Source organism: Alligator mississippiensis, chromosome 14 (assembly GCF_030867095.1).
Source record: "Alligator mississippiensis isolate rAllMis1 chromosome 14, rAllMis1, whole genome shotgun sequence".
NCBI lineage: Eukaryota > Metazoa > Chordata > Crocodylia > Alligatoridae > Alligator > Alligator mississippiensis.
This window is the reverse complement of record NC_081837.1, coordinates 40,856,871-40,869,279: the sequence shown is the minus strand read 5'-3', so window position 1 is coordinate 40,869,279 and position 12,409 is coordinate 40,856,871. Positions and strand designations below refer to the sequence as shown.

At 49.8% G+C, this 12,409-nt stretch overlaps 1 protein-coding gene across 4 annotated transcripts in view; it reads left to right on the top strand.

The window, feature by feature from the left end:
* The first annotated feature begins 1,099 nt into the window (after positions 1-1,099).
* Positions 1,100-12,409, top strand: part of KLHDC8A (kelch domain containing 8A) — a 35,588-nt gene continuing 24,278 nt past the window's right edge. Inside the window, exons 1-3 of one of the 4 annotated variants that reach the window (XM_059717021.1) lie at positions 1,100-1,283; positions 1,795-1,829; positions 6,411-6,628. The gene's annotated coding sequence lies outside the window, so the exon portion shown is untranslated. Of the gene's footprint in view, positions 1,284-1,642; positions 1,830-6,410; positions 6,629-12,409 lie in introns of those variants that run through there. The other 3 variants (XM_059717023.1, XM_059717024.1, XM_059717022.1) reach the window with 3 other exon arrangements.

The following is a 12,409-nucleotide window of genomic DNA, read 5'->3' as shown; positions in this document are numbered from 1 at the left end:
TCTTTTCACGCCACTGTCCCTGCTGACACGATGCCTCTCGGTGCTAGCTGAACGGTCACACGCAGCTGGTGGAGGTCTCCCATTGGGGTACGGACTCGGACAGACCCCGAAGCTCTCGGCTCGTGGCTCCAAGTCTTAAGGTGACTAGCTGTGGCAGAGCTAGCTGTCGGCCCTGCACGAGGGAGAATGAATGGATGGTCAGACTGCCACGTCTCCGGGAGAGACTGAACACAGCATAGCTTTATGGATTCATACATGGTGAGGCTGGAGGGGACCTCGGAAGATCATCGGGTCCAGCGCGAAGCAGCATCTTTATCCCCAAAGCGCAGGGCTGTAGCACTTGAGCTAAAAGACTAACTTCCCCAGCTCTTGGCAGCAGCTGTTATGGGTCAGCTGCATCTCTTCCATGCTGCAAATAATTTACACTCCTTACCTGGGTTCAGATCTCCACGTGCACTGGATTCCTGCACAGCCTCTGGGTCTGGGTCTGGGCTGTGTAGGGTTGCTTGTTCTCCTGCCCCCCACTCCACCTCTTCCTCTTCAGCCCATCGCTGCAGCTCTACCCGCTTTTCCCAGACGCTTGAGCAAAGGGGTCTATCGGAGGTGGAGGGGCCAGTGCAGAAACAACGTGACACTATGGATAAAGCAATTCCATTAGGTATCAGCTAATATATGCTGGGAAATTCAACCTCAAATAGCTGCTCCAAAACAAATGACTTTGCTCACATGTGTCAAGCCAGCATCTGGCCTGGTGAACACCCAAAAGGCAAGTGGCTCCCTTTGGGACTGTTATTATGCTTAGGAAGGAGCAAAGGGGGTGCATGGAAAATTCCATCCCCGATCCCCGTATTTGACAGGCTGCGTGTGTTAAGGATCAGCTGAATCTTAAACGCTGCATATGCTAAGGCGAGGGGAACTTGAAATCTCAGCACTTGGCCTATTTGTGTAATTTAAAAGCGTCCCGACAACTCCTCTGCTGCGGTTCCCATGGAAACAGATGTCGGTTTGCAGAAAACTGCTACAGGTTTGGGGGATTATTTTGTAACCTTAAAAAAAAAATGTTTTTTTTTTTAATCTTCTGTCTTGTTTTCAGGAAACTGGGAAAGTTTCACAACCGGTCCCCATTCGCAAGGAGCGGTGACTGAGCCACCACCATCTTTGCAACGACCTGAAGCATCCTGAGATACCGCTGGACCTGCCTCCATGCCAGGATGACCATAATCCTTGGGGATGAGAGCACCAGCTGGAATCAGCACACACATGCATTTTGTCTGGCTTATGTTGTAGGTGCATTTGCCACTTTTCCCCCTATTCAGACCGTATTGAGACCATATAACAAGCTCCCAAATCAAACTGTCTCCCCCTTCTTTTCTTACCCCCCCAACTCATGTAACAGCATGGTTTAGCACCCAATGGGTCTGTTTGCATAGCAGGTTTTGTCTGTGTGCATGTCTCCCTCTCTTTACAGAGCAGGCCGTCATGCCGGGAGAGAAGTCTGGCGACTGTCGTCATATTGTGGAATTTCTCCCGTTTAAAAAGCTAAGCCTTCTCCTGCCTTTGTGTCGGAGGACTCTGGTGTCTCTGTAGCCTGTTACGTAAGCTCAGTTCTTAAGAGACACTCAGTTATTTTCCAGCTTGTCGGGTCTGACTCATACAGCAGGGAAGTCATCAGTCATGGACTGAACACCTTGGATTTTTATGGCGGAACTGATCTCCCTGTCTCTGCAATCATTTATCTAGTACCACTCCTCCTGCCTCCCCAGGCTTGATATTTCCCTTCTTTTGTCTTTGCAGGTGTTAACCTGATGCAGTTAATTGTCCCCGGAAAGGTAAGCCCATTGAATTCATCTTCTGAGAAATTCTTGCCTGGCAATTGAAAGGTCATAATGTTAATTTTTTTAAAACTGTGGGGAACCAGGTGCTTTTGAAGGTGAGGATCTAACAGCGTTTGCTTTTAGCAATTAGAGGCATTAACACCAGCTAGAGCAGTGTTTCTCAACCTATGTCGCCTCGAGGCGCCCCGCCGTAACTTTTGCAAATTGAGCGGCACCCCGTTTCAAACTAAGTTATTTATTGCAGTGCTCACCTCCTTGCAGAGAGGCCGGCTGGTAGGGGCGGGGGAATGGCTGGGCAGGAAGAGCCTGAGCTTGCCCGTATCTGCTCATCTCCTCTCGCAGCTCTTATCTCTTCACAATTCCTGCAACACCTTTCAAAAGAAATTGCAGCACCCCAGGGTGCCCTGGCACCGTGGGTGAGATTCGCTCGGCTAGAGGAACGTCACAAGAGCAGGAGCAGCGTAGCAATATGCTAGGTGCTGTACAGCCACGCGGTAAGGGGTGGCCCCTATCACACACACACAAAAGGGGAGTCAAATGCACAGACAAAAGGACAGGAGGGGAAACTAAACTCAGATTGCCTGCAAATCTGCAGCGGTCCCCAGAGTCCCAGGGCAGGGCCCTAGCCCCTAGATCCTCTTAGCCCCAGCTGGCTCATTGATGAACATGACGATGCCTCGTGCCCGCACGGATGGAGCGCTCTTTCTCTGTCTAGACCTGGCTGGCCCCATGTGGAGGCTTCTGAGCCTGGTTAACAGGACTGGATCTTTCACTTGGGTGAATAAAAACGTATGCATCAACCCCCCCAAGCAGAGGTGCTGGGGAGCAATTGCACTTTCGAAAGCAGCTGAGAGAGCACTTGGTTTTGAATCCAGAGGAAGCCTGTGCAACCTGCAAGGACATTTCCTCCACAAAACGTGGGCATTTTTTGTTTTAATTTCATCTCATCCTGAAGCTATCCCCACAGGTTGTTTTAACATTATTAGAATGTTTTTCCCCCAAAAGACCCAGTGTTTTTGTGGAACAGACACCTTTCTTGAGGCATTTGGCTTTTGCTGGACCTGTGTTTTCTAATGGAGTGGCCTCCACTGGCATTTTTCTGACTCACCTTACAGTGAATGAAGGTCTAAGGTACAAATCTGCTGCCAACAACACACCCAAGGGTGCAATGAAACAGTCATAAGCTGCCTGGCGGTTTCCTGACGGGAAGAAGTGGCTGTGAAGGGCAAAGGCAGAGCTCAGTGATCTCTGTGTTCAATGCTAATTGAAAAAAAAGGGTCAGACCTTTTCCCAGAGCATTTTAAACTGGGAGGTTCTACAAAAAGGTAATGGAGACGTTGCGGTTTGTATTGTTTTTACATTTCAAACCACAGAATCAAACCCGAGCGATCCGAACAGCACGTGGCACTGTGCGCTAGGCTCTGTACAGACACTTAATAAGAGAAATAGTCATGGTTAGACAGAGGAGCGTGGGCTACAGAGTGCAGATCTGGATTGTGAATGCTTGGAGCTTGAATCCGGGTCGTGCCGGTTACGTGGCAGTCAGTTGTGACATTCCCATCTAGGTTCAGATCCTGACTTGGATCTATCTGCTCCTCCCAGTTTGGAGGTTTGCAGGTCTGGGGCTTTGGCCCCTATGCAGAGGGCGAAGCGAAGTTGTGCGTGTAATTACTGCCCTCTGCCGAATGACATTTGAGTCCTGCTAGCACGTCTGTAATCCAGGTCCCCCTGCTAGTGGCTGCAGCCAGAAGGCTGTACCATCGAGCATCCTGGTTGTGTTTTGTTTCGTGAGATTTGGACCCCAGGGCTCCTGGCTTTCTGGTTTCTGCTGCTGATGTGCAGGTAGCCCTTCTTCCTGCCTCAAGTCCTGCTTGGTCACTGAAGCTGCGATTTTATTGTGCAGGCAGGTGGAAATCATGGGCAAGATCTTGACGTCAGAGCCTGGTACCTGCCTTATGCTCTGGGCAGAGCTGACTGCAGGACTCGCCCCACCCTGGTCGCTCTGCTAGTGCTGGTGACTCTGCCTCAGGCTGTCGAGTTGCAGGGACCCAAAATGCTAACTAAACAGAGGATCTCCAGATGCAAGCACAGCCCATCCTCAGCGCCAGTGCTCCCTGCTAGGTCTCAAGCAAGGTGTATTTATTCCATTGTTTCTTTCTTTATTTCCATTCCATTCATTTCCACTGAGGCCCTCATTGGCATATGGCAGGTTGCAGAGCTGAAGTGCCCCCGCTGCATTCAAGCCTTCGCCATACACATTTGCAATGGAGATTTATGGGAAGAAAACTTCCGTTTAATCAAAATGCCACTTTTTGGTTGGAAAAATAATAGGCTCACTGCATGGCTTCCAGACATCTTTGCTAAAAGGTCCTGACCCTTCATTGAAACCCGTGGCAAACTGCCTAGGCCCTGACCTGTTAACACCGGCACATAGCTGTAAGCATGTAAATAGTTCCTTTGACTTTGGAGGGATGACTCTCATGCTTGAAATTATATGCAGGCTCAAGTGCAGCTTTCTTCCTCTGGGCTCATCCTCCTCGTTGTACTTGCCTGTCCGTAATTGCCATTTCCATGCTGGGACATGCCAGTTTTCCTTTCTCACAATACCTTGAAATGCATATTTGACACAGCCAGGTGTTTCAGGGCTCGAGACGACCTTACAAGGTGATGTTTCCCCTGCCCTAACACTCGGTTGCGGTCTAGCAAAATTTACTGGATTCCTGGCATTTCAGCTGCTGAGACTGAGCTGTAAAGTGTGTTAAATAATAATAACTTATAAATACTAAGTGTCTAATAAAACTAAACCTCTAATAACGCCCCCCCCCATTAAAAATGCACTTCGACGGGGTTTTTTTAATTTTTAAAGAGGAAAATGCTTTTGTAATTAGCATCTTAACATTAGCCTGGCCCTGTTCTGAAGGTTTCTATTTAAATGCAAATTAAATCCTCCCACCGGAAAGCTAATAGGAGATTAAAATAGCTGGTAGGGGATGGGAATTTGCTTCCATGTGGAGTCATTTTACTCAACTTGTTGTTGATTTCCTCATGTTTTATGGCCTGGCTGCTTTAAAAATAGAGTTTCTATCTAGGACTTCATGTTACCTATGCAACAATAACCCTGGCTTGTTCAATATGACCCTGAAACTTGTGGTCAGAGTCTCCCAAAGCCTTTTGCAAATCTGGACTGTTTACAACTAGCTTGGACCTAGACTGAGGTTTTTGCTTTCTCTCATAATAATGAGGCTACGGCTGATAATAGCTGAAGGGGCTACTGCCTTTGATCTTTAGGCAGCTGAGAGTTGTCCTGTTAGGTCTGAAAGCTGTAGGTTCAAGCTCACCAATGCCCAAATGTGGTTGTTTATATGTCCATGAGCGTGGTGCGCACTGATGCTGAATTAATCCATTATCTCTAGCACTTACACGCTTAGTGAGTGGGAGCCCATGCCATGGAGAGCTGTCTTATACCATCATCAACATGTGATTTGCCAGGGACCTGAGACTATCGCAGCCCAACAGTAATGACAATGAGTGAGACTCTCTCATAGTGAAGGGAGCTCTCTGTGCCTATGAACAGCTGCTGGACCACCATATAAACATGCCTCTGGGACCGACTCTGTCCACAGAGACTCTTAAAGATCTCTCTGTCTCTACACAGAAATGACCTCTGGTATTTTTTTGCAGATCCCAAACAATTCTGCAGTACCTTTAGGGAAAGCACTGACGTGTAGGTCAGGAGCTCAGATGCCCAGAAAGGCGGTGCTGGGCAGGGAAGCAGCGGTTCACAAGCAAAAATCAATCTCAGAATTGGTGATGTAACGGTGTCCGTGATAAAGCCACATTTGCGACCTCCGATTGAAGGTACTTGTGTGTTAGACACCCTACACGTGAGCCGCAAGATAAACCCAGAGCTTGCAAATGGGAGTGCACAGTGTCCAAAGGCGTCTGACCCGCCGTGGCCTTTGTGAGTTTTTTGCAACAGGAGAATTGCTCTGTTATATTTCTGCAGTCAAGAAATGATCTCGAGTGGGTTTTGAAATGGGGTGCTGCTCAGTTCAAAAAAGGGATGGGGACAGGCCTGGGGTCTGAAAAGGTGGAGAGCTACTGGCCTAGAAGAAGGGACCCCACGGGCAGCCTCGTGAGATGTTCCTGAGTCCCCAAGCTCATTACAGCCCTGCCGTGAGCAGACATAACACTGGGGTCCAGGGAACTGAGCTCCCATCCTCGGGGCTGTGCATGACGGGGAGACAGCTCCTGCTCTTTGGTGCTGCCTCTCCCATTGTCGGTCTTCTGCCTTCCTTTCCCGATAGTTTTGCTTTCTTAGCAGTTGGAGGGGAGGGAGAAGACCCTGTTGTACAACATCCATAAAAGGCTTCGCATGGGTCTCATAATCCAACACACAGACACACACACACCTCACTCCAGGCACAGAAGAAAATACAGGTCACCACAGCAGATGGAGTCTCCTCTGCCTGTAATTGTTTTTCCTCTCCTGTAGGAAAGTAAAGATTAGGGCCATTGGATTTATGTAGCCTGGTTGTTTTTTTTTTTTTATTCCTCCCTCCCTCCCTATCCCAGGCTTCTTCTGGCTTGGTTCGCTTTGCTCTTAACAAGGGCTGTAACCTCCAGAGACGGAGAGAGACCGGCAGAGAGAGAGAATGAGAATGGATGTGTGAGAGAAGTGAGACGGAGAGCTGCCTTTGCAGGAGCTGCATTACTCTGCCTTACGTTAGAGCTGCAAAGCATTTCAAATAGCGCCAGGCATCCCGGGGACCCACCGCTGCCTCTTGGAGACTGTAAGTACAAGACGCTCCTGAAGTATTCTTTAGCACCGAGAGAGAGCCGTTCGCCGGAGGTCGTTGGGGTCTTAGCGTGTGCGCGCGTCTGCGTGCATTGCAAGGGGAGCAGCTTCCTCTGCACGCCAGCCAGCTTTTTAAGATGCCACCTGAGCTGAATCTTTCAGAGCGACCATGTTATCAAAAAGAAATATGTGGGTCAGGCTTCGGCGGCGATGTTTCTGCTTTTTTAATAGCTGCCAAGCCAAGGTTGCAGCATGCATCTATTCTCAGAGGACGCTACTGCTTTGTGTCCCCTGAGGTTGGGTTTGAGGGATGGCCGCTCACCTCGCAGTAGGCCAGAGGTGGATGCTGTCAGTTTGTTCCTCTGCAGGTCGGACCATAAGCAGCCGGCTCCTTAGCTGGGATAACTGGGTGAAGCTGACGCAACCGTGTTTGATTTGTCCCAGCTGAAGACCTGGCCTGAGCAATTGAGTTGCATTTAAAACGGTTGCCTCAACATTGCAAGGCTTAGATCTTGGCAAGCGCCATCGGTGGCACTGCCGGGTGTTCGTGTGATTCTTGCTTGTGTGACCCAGGGGAATTAATAGCACGCTGCTGACTCGGAGGTGGTGTGAAGGGGGTGGGGACAAGGGACCTGGCTGGGACTCAGGAATGTCAGGCCAGGTATGAGATGGGTGACTTGTCCCCTCGCTGACATTATATAGCCCTAAGTCTCTCACGAGACAAACTTCAGCATCCATCAGACGCTCCATCAAGTCCTGCCTTGTTCTGGGCTCCCTGACCATACAGGGAAAAGGGATAGTTTGCATCCTTTCTTCCTATCCCATGCCACCCTAGCTGCCCCTGTCAGGGCTCCTCCGGATTTACCGTGGCCCTGCTGTTAACTGTGGAGTGCTTCCTTCCGCTGGCCTCTCTGTCCCCCTCCTGTTAAGCAACATCAGGAAATTACATTTGGCACGATGAGGCTGCAGATAATCCCAAGGGACCGGTAATGGGGATAAAACCAGGCAGGAGGTTAAATCATTCATAGCCTCCTGGCCCTGCATTAAAACAGCATGCATGTGCATGTGAGAAATGTGTGTGGGTATATTCTCTAAGCTGGGAATGGGCAACATGAACGACCCCTTGTAGGGAAAGTCTTTTCCCCCCTCCTTCCCTTTCCAGCAGAAGCATCTTTCCTCCCCTCGACAATTTTTCCAGCCATGTCACTCTCCCAGAAATAAGGGTTGCCGGGGCTTTGTTGTCGAGGAGATTTTTTATTTTTTTGGTAACTGTTGCCATGGAAGGGAAACTCAATTCAACTTGATGGGAGGTCAAAAAATGTCAGGCTTAAACAGAACATACATTTAATTTAAAAACCTCTGCTGTCAGGGTTTGTGCAAGAGGGAAATAATGTTAGCAGCGCAATCCCAGTTTTGAGTGTGATTTAAAGCCTTTTCACCTGAAACGCGGTTTAAATTGGGGTCATTTGAAAGCACAGGCTAGTAACTCAATGCTTCTTGGGCCGGGATAATAATACAATAATCCTCTAGGCTTAAGAAAGGCCTCCTATCCTTGGATCTGAATGCTATCCGCACACATGGTAGGGCTGAATCCCGGAGCATCCTCCAGGAGGGTAGAGACAGCAGCGAGAAGGCTTTCTTTTAGCAGGATCACACTAGAAAGCAGGGGGGCCTTGAAGGTGGGGGCCTGGCCCCCATGGGCTCAATGCCAGCTTTCACAAGGCACCAACACAGAGAGCAAGGTTTTTAGTAGAGCTGTATGCACGGGTTGGAAACTCCCCGTTGGTGTTATGATGGGGCCGCTGGGTGCCTTGCCCTTCTAAGGTGGAGGGCATTATTTTGGTGGCTAAATAGGAGCTGAGCTCGCCGGGACATCCTGCCTCCTGGCTGGTGCTGAGCACTGGGAAACACAGCGCTGAGTTTTTTTGCTAACCCATCCAGTAGTGCATTTCCCACTTCTCTCCTTGGTTGTGTCTTTCCTGCCCTAAAGATGCATTACCACGTGAGGACGGGAATCTTGACCTACAATCCTAGTGGTGACAAGGCACTGTCACCTTGTTGCATTTAATCGGCATGGGGTATAGCTAGCTCAGAGTCACACTAACAACTTCGAAGTCCCTTGAAGTAACTCTCTTGCTGTACAAACGCTCCTCTGTGTGCAAAAAAATCATAGCCAGGGAGCATCTAATTCTGTTCTCAATGGGTTTTTCTGTCTCCGAAGTCTGTTGACAAATGCTCCGACCCTCTGTCCTAGGTTTGCCCTTCCTAGTACTGCACTACAGTGTCCCCCATGCAGCTAGGAGAAAGTGTGTGTGACTTGGACCAAATTGGTTTTAAATGAGCAAAAGCAGCTGATGTTGATGATCATAGCTCATCCCGAGGCTTGCAGGACATTCCTCTGTCTGGAACATTTCAAGACACAGCATGTGTTTGTTTAAAAGCTGTCACATCCTGGTGACTTCTTGGGCATGTGACACCGGAGGAAAAGGTCAAGGAACATACTCGTGCATCTGCTCCCTTGTTTGGTCACGTTCTGGTCTCCGCAAGCTTCCTGTTCAGTTTTAGCAATTTCTGTCTCTCTCATTTTCATCCTCGCTCAGATTGCTGCTTTTCTCTTCTCTACAGAGAGAAAATGCACCAGGGCAGACACATGCTCTTAGGACAAGTCTATGGTTTTGCTGCCCTCTGTTCCAACAGTGACCTCAAAGGAACTGCTTCATCAGCACAAATCACTCAAGCTCCCAGCCCCTTTGCAGGTGACCTTCCCGTTAGGAGAAGTAGGGTTCGACTGTGCCAGGGGCTGCCTCGGCCCTGGTGTGACTCCACTGACTTGAGCCTAGTTTGCCATGTTCCTGGGAGTCTTTACCTGGAGAGTAGGAGGGTTATCAGAGTGATCATCCTTCAGGGCATGCGCAGAGATACTGCAGGTGGTCTCCGGAAGTAGTTAAGCAAGGAGGACCTAATTCAAAGTATACTGAAGCCAGTAAGAGTCTTTCCACTGACTTCACTTGAGCTTGGTTCAGGCAGTAGACAAAGCCATGGTTGGTTGGTTTTTTTAAATTTTCCATATTCCAAGCCAAATCAGCCAAATGAACTCCAAATCCAAGAATCGGGCCAGAACCATAAGTGGCCCTACTACCAGCAAACATCCTCCACCCACATCTGAGACCTCAGATGTTCCCAAATCCTTTGGCGTGCATCCTACTTGCAGGCCCAAGCCTGGAGGCTTGGGGTTCGGATGCCCCCGAGTTTTGCTTGCCCTTAGCCATAAGGCCGTAGGGGCAAGCCAGGGAGGAGTCTCCCATTTCCAAAAAGTGGGCATAAAGCCACTCCAGCAGCTAAGTGGGAGATTTACTACACATTACCTTGGCAGGTACTTGCTGAACAGCAAGTGCAAAGCCTCCCTCCTACCTAGCAAGAGAGCAGGCACCTTTGGGGAGACCTGGGCTCCAACACCGACCGTGTCACAGGATGGGTCAGTCGGCTACGTGCTTGTCCCTCCGGCCTCTCTCCGGCCACCAGGTACAATGGTGTTTCCTTAATGGGGGAACCAGGACCCCCACACTCCCCCGTGCTGCACAGCGACTTACAACCCCCTGAAATGTGCCCCTCCGCCACATCATCCACGGAGCAAACACAAGCTCAGCTCCCCCCCGCTCTGCAGCATCTCCAGTAGACAGTGTCTGTATCTCGGTCCCATGCTGTCTATAGTCTCTCCTGCTCTTTATTTAATAGAGCACGAGCAGCCGGTAGAACTGAGATGAAGCAGCTCGCTCGCAAGTGGAGACGCCGTGCTTGGGGAAAGGAGCGGCAATGTCTCCCCAGTGTTTGCATACCATTCCCGACCTATTGTTCCCTGTCTCTGCCTCTGCTGCTGTGACAGTCCTCAGTGCGCTGAGAATAATTATTGCTCCAGCTATTGGAATCGGCCTGATGTCATGTTTTTCACATCTAAGCGTTAGAGCCCCCCTGACAGCTTGGCGGGCACGCCGCAGCGCTGCACGGCGCTTATCTGGCTGACTTTCTGGTGAGCACGAGAGCTTTCTCTTGGAGGGGGTGTAGCCGCTCCAGTGATGTGTCTATCTGTCAGGCTGGCAGCTCATCTGCACCTATCTTTCCAGCCCACTCCACAGCGATGGTGGGGGAGGCATCAAGCTTTGGCAGGCCAGAGTCAGTCTGGGGCGCAGTGATATTTTAAGAGCCTGGTTCTCAAAGGGATTTTGATGGGTTTTGAGCTTCACTCCCCTCCAGTTTCACCGGTGTCGATCAGGAGTACATCCACTGACGTCAGCGGAGCAAAGAGGCACCTTTTTGCAGGCGGTGTGAGATCAGAATAGATACCATGGTTTTTTAGGAAATGCGGTGGCACCTTGAGCCCTTATAAAGCTCCGCAGAAATTGATAGAGTTCCCCAGCGAGAAAGATGTGTTGACAGCTCGGCTATATCTGGATTTCCTCACCGGGGGCATAAAATTAAGAATATCCCAGTTATTTTTCCACTTGTAGGGCCCCTTTGCACTTCGCCCCCTTTGGAGAGGGAAAATAGATTCGCTCCTCTTTCCAGTCTCCCTCGAGTCATGCACCAGCGTGGTGGGGGCAGCATCTGAGTCATGGAGGATAAAGGGAAACTTTCACGCCCCAAGGAAGAGCTGCCGCACAAAGACTGAGGATTTAAGTGGTGCCTAGGCCTTGAGCTGCCCCTTGGCAGCCTGGTGAGCTTTACCCTTGGCGCGTGACCCCCTACTAAACCCATCTGCTATGGGAAGGGGAGTGCAAAGGGATTACCTGCGTTCCAGCTAAGCTGCGTGTATGCAGAGACTTCTGCTTTCTTATATGCTCGATCGGTCCATCTTGATAATACCACTTGCAGCTTACCAAGCGGCAGAGCGTGCTTGGCTTTTGGAAAAGCAAATGACTGCAAACAAGCGTGGCATGAAAAACAGGGTATCATCATAAAGCCGTTCACTCAGCCTGATGAGACCGACAGAGCCCTGGTGACTCTCCTGGAGCTGCTCCCATGTACTCCAGCTGTGGCTGTGGCCCCACTGTGTAATAAATGGCTTTAATGATGCATGGTGGGCTGTCCCGTGAGGTACTAAACCAGAAGCTGAAACTGAAACTCGAGGGCAAGGAGCCACAGCGTTGTCAGTTAGAGCTTCCAAGTGGTTGTTATTTAAGGTATTAGAATAGGAAGTTAGGGACCGAATTCTGCAAAGCCGCTGAGGCCCCTCAGCCCAGGTCAGTCTCATCTCACGTATTCCCTATATTTCCTCATTTGCAGGTACAAGTTTCTTTCCCTCTCCACCCATGCCCCGCAACCCCACCATTCTCCTTTTGGTGTCCCAGCCCCTGTTGCGAGCTCTGAGCACCCAGGGGTGCCATGCTGCTGGATGCTTTTATCCTGGCGGCAACAATTTGGGCTGTTTTGGCAGCTGTCTCAGCGTCCTGTGGAGAACTTCTCATCTGCCATCGCCTCTGATAGGAAAGCAATTACCATTCGTTTTTGTTTTAATGTAGCCATTTAGGGGAAAAAATGTTAGCGCTTCCAATTTGTTTGGTATAATTAAGTGATAATTCCAGTTGCCTGGGAGTAGATGAGGAGGAAAATGGCTGAAGGATGTTGGGGGTGTTGGCTCAGCACACTGGTGACAGCTCCACGCTCTTGAGGCTCAGCACGGTGATTGCTTTCATGTAAAAAAGGAAAAAAAAAAGTCTAGATCCTTGAGAGAGGGGAGAAGGCCTGTGATGCAGTGTTTTAGGCTGACCTTGCTTTCTGT